Source organism: Bison bison, unplaced genomic scaffold (genome assembly GCF_000754665.1).
Source record: "Bison bison bison isolate TAMUID 2011002044 unplaced genomic scaffold, Bison_UMD1.0 scf7180017864370, whole genome shotgun sequence".
In the NCBI taxonomy this organism is placed as follows: Eukaryota; Metazoa; Chordata; class Mammalia; order Artiodactyla; family Bovidae; genus Bison; species Bison bison.
Genome location: NW_011494942.1, coordinates 3,387,006 through 3,396,103, shown reverse-complemented (window position 1 = coordinate 3,396,103; position 9,098 = coordinate 3,387,006).

Genomic DNA, 9,098 nt, shown 5'->3' with positions numbered 1-9,098 from the left:
TCACGCACCTATGGACACCTTATCTTTGACAAAGGAGGCAAGAATATACAATGGATTAAAGACAATCTCTTTAACAAGTGGTGCTGGGAAAACTGGTCAACCACTTGTAAAAGAATGAAACTAGAACACTTTCTAACACCATACACAAAAATAAACTCAAAATGGATTAAAGATCTAAACGTAAGACCAGAAACTATAAAACTCCTAGAGGAGAACATAGGCAAAACACTCTCCGACATAAATCACAGCAGGATCCTCTATGACCCACCTCCCAGAATATTGGAAATAAAAGCAAAAATAAACAAATGGAACCTAATTAAATTTAAAAGCTTCTGCACAACAAAGGAAACTATAAGCAAGGTGAAAAGGCAGCCTTCAGAATGGGAGAAAATAATAGCAAATGAAGCAACTGACAAACAACTAATCTCAAAAATATACAAGAAACTCCTATAGCTCAATTCCAGAAAAATAAATGACCCAATCAAAAAATAGGCCAAAGAACTAAACAGACATTTCTCCAAAGAAGATATACAGATGGCTAACAAACACATGAAAAGATGCTCAACATCACTCATTATCAGAGAAATGCAAATCTAAACCACAATGAGGTACCATTTCACACCAGTCAGAATGGCTGCTATCCAAAAGTCTACAAGCAATAAATGCTGGAGAGGGTGTGGAGAAAAGGGAACCCTCTTACACTCTTGGTGGGACTGAAAACTAGTACAGCCACTATGGAGAACAGTGTGGAGATTCCTTAAAAAACTGGAAATAGAACTACCTTATGACCCAGAAATCCCACTACTGGGCATACACACTGAGGAAACCAGAATTGAAAGAGACACATGTACCCCAATGTTCATCGCAGCACTGTTTATAATAGCCAGGACATGGAAGCAACCTAGTTATCCATCAGCAGAAGAATGGATAATAAAGCTGAGGTACATATACACAGTGGAGTATTACTCAGCCATTAAAAAGAATACATTTGAATCAGTTCTAATGAGGTGGATGAAACTGGAGCCTATTATACAGAGTGAAGTAAGCCAGAAAGAAAAACACGAATACAGTATACTAATGCATATATATGGAATTTAGAAAGATGGTAATGATAACCCTGTAAGCGAGACAACAAAAGAGACACAGATGTATAGGGCAGTCTTTTGGACTCTGTAGGAGAGGGAGAGAGTGGGATGATTTGGGAGAATGGTATTGAAACATGTATAATATCATATATGAAGCGAGTTGCCAGTCCAGGTTCAATGCATGATACTGGATGCTTGGGGCTGGTGCACTGGGATGACCCAGAGGGATGGTATGGGGAGGGAGGAGGGAGGGGGGTTCAGGATGGGGAACACGTGTACACCTGTGGTGTATTCATGTTGATGTTTGGCAAAACCAATACAATATTGTAAAGTAATTAACTTCCAATTAAAATAAATAAATTTATATTTAAAAAATTCATATTCCCAAGAATATTTTAGTTTAAAAAATAAGTAAAGACAAATAAGGTAAAGAAAGGGACCTAAGAAAGCTGTTACTTGTGGAAATATTTCTGACAGTATACACTATTATTGGGGCATAGTTTTAGAAATTAGGGCTTTTCATCAGCCATGAAAAAACAAAATTTTGCATTTGTGTGTGTGGATTTGGAGGGCATTAGGCTACTAGAAATAAGTCAGACAGAGAAAGATGAATACTGCATGGAATCTAAAAAAAAAAAAAAAAATACAACAAACTAGTGGATAAAAAGCGGCAGACACATATACAAAGAACAAACTAGTGGTTACTAGGGATTATAGAGAAGGGAATTAAAAAAGAGGGGTTATTATGCAACTGTATGAAATCATATTTATGAAACTTTTGAAACTTGTAAAGGTACTACAGAATTTAAAGAATATTTCATTCAACAAAATTTAAAGAATTTTTTAAACCCTGAAAAATGAGAAATTAGAAATAGCTCTCATATCACATCTTGCTTTCCTTTATTGATTCCCCCTATTTTCAGAGAAGTGCTTCTCTATGGTTCACAAGAAATCAATGATCAGCCATATTGAATTTTAGGAGGCAGGTGGTTGTTAAGAACAGCATATTGTATATAGCTCAACCTGCTTTATTCTGTTTACAGACAGAACCTGGGATTTATTAATGGTTTTCAAATATCCAAATCACGTCTAAAATATAACTTCTCTAAAATGAGATCAGGCCACACAGTAGCCTTTCCAAACGCTGCCATGGATAGTGACTATTTATGTAAAAATTGAAATTCTATATTGTATTGTTATTGGATCTCTAGAAGGAAAAAAAAAAACAGAATTTTCTAATCTCTGCATATCTATTGTTGCACAGCATTCAAAAGCACCAAGTCAAATCATTTAGACTATACAAAACTTCAGTAAGTTGAGGTAAGAAAAGTCCAGTCTAAAATGTAGCATATTATTAAAGAAATGCCTAAATAGTTGCTAGAAGGTAACACTTTCTCTGTAGTTCAGCTTATACTGAATTAAATTTCTTTACTTTTTGTAGAATGGGTCATTTTGCCTGGTCTGAATGGAATCTGTAATGTTCCACTTTTATTCATAGTTCTTTGCTATTTACCTCACAAAGTGTGTTACCTAACACAAAGTTTGATTCCTACATGTCCTTCTGAAAGGAGAATAAAGTAGGATAATAGTTTCAAATTAAATTACAATACACTGCCTGTGATCAAAGTTTTCATTAGAAAATCTCAAAACCTTCACCAATAATGATTAAGTAGAAATATCATATGTATTCTCAGGTCTCGGTGGGTATTTCTGACTACTGCATTCCAGAGGGAAGAAAGTAAATGGCTGCTAGAGGCTGTACTATGACTCAGTTGGAAAGATAGATTAAGAACGCAAATATCCTAGATCTTCATCCATATTAAGGAGAAAAAACAACTGAAACAATGGGTAAAAGAAAAGCCTCAGGTAAACCATCTAAAACTAATGGAAATACATACGAAAAACATATTGAGGCACATGCTGTTCCTCTTTACAGATGGAGCCAAGTTGTCATTTTTCCTGCAGCATTGCTGTGAAATTAGAGTTTACATGTTTGTCAATTGGATAATCCTTTTCATTCTCACTTAGGCATAGTTTTATGTGAATCAGAGGGAGTATGACCTGAAGGCAAGTGGCTAGGAATATTCCAAAGAAGGATTTATTTTGCACATACATATGTATGTAGTAACTACATAGACTGCTAAATCTAGTGCCTACTAGATTTTAGTCCACAATCTCAAGTGTGAGAGAAATGTCACATTAATGTCCTTTAAATCTAATTAAATACAAATATAGGCCTCTTTTCTGCTAGAATAGAGTAAAATTCATTCTTAGAAATTAAGTTTAGGACTAGTTCTTTCCTTATCATCCTCCTACAAAGAGGCCTGTCTTGTCAGGTGGGGCTAGTGATAAAGAACTCACTTGTCAATGCAGGAGACATAAGAGATGTAGGTTTGATCCCTGGGTCAGAAAGATCCCCTGGAAGAGGATCCCTGGGCATGGCAACCCACTCTAGAATCCTTGCCTGGAGAATCCCAGGGACAGAGGAGGCTGGCAGGTTACAGTCCATAGTGTTGCAGAGTTGGACATGGACAGGTCCGAAGCAACTTAGTGAACACACATACATACAAGGAGGCCTATGTAGTACTTAGGAAAAGGAAGGAGTTTTTATCACAGTCACTTTTAGTCACCTCAGTGTCTGACCCAGGATGGGTTCTAGATATCCAAAAGCTGGGCTGTACTCATTCTATGCTGGATGAAAGACATCTTTCCTGAGATTGAGAAACTCCCTCTGCCTAGAGTTCAGCCATTTCCCTCTGAACTCTTCCAACATCCCTGGGGATTTTACAGGAAAATGGGAAACCCTCAGTAGGGCAGTTCCTGGTCCCTTGTGGTCTTTTCAGGATCAGAGAGTTTCCAGTTTCAGTTCAATTCATTTCAGTTCAGTCACTCAGTCGTGTCCCACTCTTTGCGACCCCATGAATCGCAGCATGGCAGGCATCCCTGTCCATCACCAACTCCCGGAGTTCACTCAGACTCACGTCCATCGAGTCAGTGATGCCATCCAGCCATCTCATCCTCTGTCGTCCCCTTTTCCTCCTGCCCCCAATCCCTCCCAGCATCAGAGTCTTTTCCAATGAGTCAACTCTTCGCATGAGGTGGCCAAAGTACTGGAGTTTCAGCTTTAGCATCATTCCTTCCAAAGGACACCTAGGGCTGATCTCCTTTAGAATGGACTGGTTGGATCTCCTTGCAGTCCAAGGGACCCGCAAGAGTCTTCTCCAACATCACAGTTCAAAAGCATCAATTCTTTGGCACTCAGCTTTCTTCACAGTCCAACTCTCACATCCATACATGACCACTGGAAAAACCATAGCCTTGACTAGACGGACCTTTGTTGGCAAAGTAATGTCTCTGCTTTTCAATATGCTATCTAGTTTCCAGTTTACTCTATCTAAAATCAAAAGACTCACTTCTCTCCCATCACTTACAAGAAAATACTGTCTCTGAGTATCTTTTAATTTTGACCTCTGCATTACAGTTTTCGCTGAGGCATGAAAATACAAATGTCTGGCTCCTGTATTGAGTTGAAGATAAGGAAGAAGGCTGGGAGAAATACTATAAGCAAGAAAAAAATTAAAAAGACAAATTAATATTCCAACAGTTGAACCTCTTAAATAGGCATGCATAATGCATCTAAGTTCTAAACATATGTAGTGTTTGCATAACCATGTAGATTTTATCTTGGGAGGAACATTATGCAAATGAACTGTATTTCACAAGACAGTCCCATTTTGCTCAGATATAGGGAGAGTGTCAAATTATTCACATCAGCAATATGATACTATTGAATCACTAACAAAGCCTCTTTACAAAGTCATTCAAAACTCTGTGGAAAGGCCTGCATCTGATACCTTCTCCCTTTTCAATGTCCTAAGAACTAAAGCATTTAGTCTTTATGATATTTGGATAGTTTTATCTATAGAGCAATAATATAATATCTTATCAACAGATGCACCCAAAGACATTGTCATTTAATCACAGCATCCCAATGCAACATTAAAGAGATAAAAGGAAGTTCACCAGCCCCAGACAGCAGCACTGTGATCTTGACACTCCTCCAAAATTATTTCAAGTTTGGCTTCAGAGGTCTTGAATTTCATAGAGTTTGGAAATAGAGGGGTTTAAAGAAAGTTACAACCACTTATGAAATCTTTTTTGCATCTGTTTCCTTTTTTGCAGAATGGAGATAAAAGAATATATAGACTACAGGATTATTATGAGGATTGAGTGTGTTAATAAAGTATTTGCACAGGGACAAAGGGTATTCAATAAGTCTGTTGTATATTAACATGATCATTATATTAATAGTTATTGTTATAATAGCATGTTGAGTATAATGAGATTATATATTGGGCATGCTAGGTGAGAATGCATGCAGTATCTCAATTTTGCACTCAACATGAAAGACCTAAGGAAGCATGTCCCACCAATGAGGACAGCAAAGTAGCGCAAGATAAAGGGTCACAAAGCCTTAATTAATTCAAAAGTATCCAAACACAATACCCAGATAAAATTCAGCATAATTCTTCCATTTGAACTGAGAATTCTGGGTACAAGATGAATAAATATTGAACATTAATCAATAAAAGTGAGCCTATTCATTTTAAAGCAGAATCAGATTAAGCATAAAATATGAAACTGAATATTATTTCAGAGTTTTAAGATGGCTAAGCAGAGATGGAGAGTTAGTTTGCACCATTTCATCTACTAGCAGAATAAGGATAGAATTTGATTTCCATGCTACATGTCATCCTTGTCCCCATGGTACTTACATTCTACACTATAATTTCCAGACTGGAGTTGAAGAATTATTCAACAAAGTGAAAAATAGTGAAAGTGGTAGTCACGCAGTCGTGTCTGACTCTGTGTGACCCATGGACTGTAGCCCACCTATTCTGTCCATGGAATACTCTGGGCAAGAATATTGGAGTGGTAGCCATTCCCTTCTCTAGTAGATTTTCCTGACCCAGGGATCAAACATGGGTCACCTGAAGAGCCGTCAGATTCTTTACCCTCTAAGCCACCAGGGAACCCCCATTCAACAAAGTATCACATAATAAATATTTTTTATTTTGCCAGCCAAATTGTCTCTATACTCAGCTCTGCCAATGTAGAGGGGAAAAAAAAAAAAAAAGAACACAGCTGCAGATTATACGTAAATTAATACAGGTAGCTGTGGTATATTAAAATTTCATTTATGGACACTGAAATTTCAATTTATTATAATTGTCATGTGCCAGAAAGTTATTATTCTTTTGAATTATTTCAACTATTCTCAACTATTCTAAATGGTTTATAAACCATCCTTAATTCACAGACTCTGCAAAATCAGATGGCAGACTGGACTTTGCAGGCTGTATTTATCAAACTCTGCTCTAGACCATGGATTGTTTATATCACAAGAAACATGGTTACAATTTGTAAGCAAGCAAAGTCTATTATTGTGGGACAATCTATGAAAGTAAAGACTTCTCATCCATAAGACGTTGCCAAATTACTCCCAAAGAAAACAGAAATTTTTGTTTCAGATACAAGAATATATATATATATATATATATTTATATGTGTGTGTGTGTGTATATATATATATATAGAGAGAGAGAGAGAGAGAAAGACTATCAGTTCTATCTATATATAGATTTTATATATTTTTATAAATACATTCTATTGAAGTGAAAGTGAGTCACTCAGTCATGTCTGAGTCTTTGAGACCCCATGGACTATAGCCTGCCAGGCTCCTCTATCCATGGAATTCTCCAGACAAGAATACTGGAGTGGGTTTTCATTCCCTTCTAGAGGGACTCTTCCTGACTCAGGGATCGAACCTGGGTCATTGTAGGCAGATTCTTTACCATCTGAGCCACCAGGGATAACCTATTCTATTATGTCGGTACAAAGTAACTGCAAATCTGGACCCTGAATTTTAAATCATTATAACTAGGCTCAAATATATCTTTATTAATCAAAATAGGAACTATTATAATCAACACGTTTCTGCAAAAGGAAAATAAGTTTTTTATTCTGGTAGCATAAAAATCATGCTTCAGGATTCAATGAACTCTTGGGAAATATTTTCTGCCTCCTCCTGGTTGTGGAAGTGTTTTCCCTGCAAATGGTTGTTAAGATATTTGAAGAAGTGGTATGTGGTTGGTGAAAGGTCAGGTGATTATGACAGATGAGGCAAAACTTCGTTGTCCAGTCCATTCAACTTTTGAAGCATTGGTTGTATGACACTCAATCAGGCATTGTAATGGGGAAGAACTGGACCCTTTCTGTTGACCGATGCTGACTGCAGACATTGAAGTGTTTTCAGTGCATCTCATCAATTTGGTAAGCACTCTTCTCAGATGTAATGGTTTTGCCGGAATTCAGAAAGCTCAGACTAGCAACAGACCACCAAACAGTGCCTGTTACCTTTTTTTGGTGCAAGCTTGGCTTTAGGAAGTGCTTTGGAGTGTCTTCTCAGTCCAGCCACTAAGCTGGTCATTGCCAGTTGTCCTATAAAATCCACTTTTCAACTCAAATCACAATCCAATTGAGAAATGATTCATTGTTGTTGCATAGAATAAGAGAAAACGACACTTTGAAACAATGAATTTTTTTTTATATTCACTTAGCTTATGAGGCGCTCATTTATCAAGCTTTTTCACCTTTTCAATTTGTTTCAAATTCCAAGTGACCATATAATGGTCAACGTTGAGTTCTTTGGCAACTTCTCATTTAGTTGTAAGAAGATCAGCTTCGATGATCCTCTCAACTGGTTGTTCTCAATTGCCAATGGCCAGCCACTTCACTCCTCGTCTTCAAGGCTCTAGTCACCCTTGCAAAATTTCTTGAGTCACCACTGCACTGTATGTTCATTAGCAGTCCCTGGGCCAAATGCATTGTTGATGTCATAAGTTGTCTCCACTGATTTATGGCCCATTTTGAACTCGAATAAAAAAATGACTAGAATTTGCTTCTTGTCTAGAATAATTTCTATAGTCTAAAATAAATATAAAATAAACAGCAAGAAATAAATCATTAGCAAAAAAACATGAAGCGAGAAATGCACATGAAATTGATGTATAACATAACCATATTTATTTAAGAATGTATTCCAATATCAAACAGCAGTTAAACAGTGTAAAATCACAATTACTTTGCACCAACCTAATAAATATATGCTTTATTGACTATGCCAAAGCCTTTGTGTGGATCACAAAAAACTGTGGAAAATTTTGAGAGATGGGAATACCAGACCACCTGACCTGCCTCTTGAGAAACCTATATGCAGGTCAGGAAGCAACAGTTAGAACTGGACATGGAACAACAGACTGGTTCCAAATAGGAAAAGGAGTATATCAAGGCTGTATATTGTCACCCTGTTTATTTAATTTATATGCAGAGTACATCATGAGAAACGTTGGGCTGGAAGAAACACAAGCTGGAATCAAGATTGCCGGGAGAAATATCAATAACCTCAGATATGCAGATGACACCACCCTTATGGCAGAAAGTGAAGAGGAACTAAAAAGCCTCTTGATGAAAGTGAAAGAGGAGAGTGAAAAGGTTGGCTTAAAACTCAAGATTCAGAAAACTAAGATCATGGCATCTGGTCCCATCACTTCATGGGAAATAGATGGGGAAACAGTGGAAACAGTGTCAGACTTTATATTTTGGGGCTCCAAAATCACTGCAGATGGTGAGCAGCCATGAAATTAAAAGACGCTTACTCCTTGGAAGAAAAGTTATGACCAACCTAGATAGCATATTCAAAAGCAGAGACATTACTTTGCCAACAAAGATCCGTCTAGTCAAGGCTATGGTTTTTCCAGTGGTCATGTATGGATGTGAGAGTAGGACTGTGAAGAAGGCTGAGCACTGAAGAATTGATGCTTTTGAACTGTGGTGTTGGAGAAGACTCTTGAGAGTCCCTTGGACTGCAAGGAGATCCAACCAGTCCATTCTAAAGGAGATCAGTCCTGGGTGTTCTTTGGAAGGAATGATGCTAAAGCTTAAACTCCAATA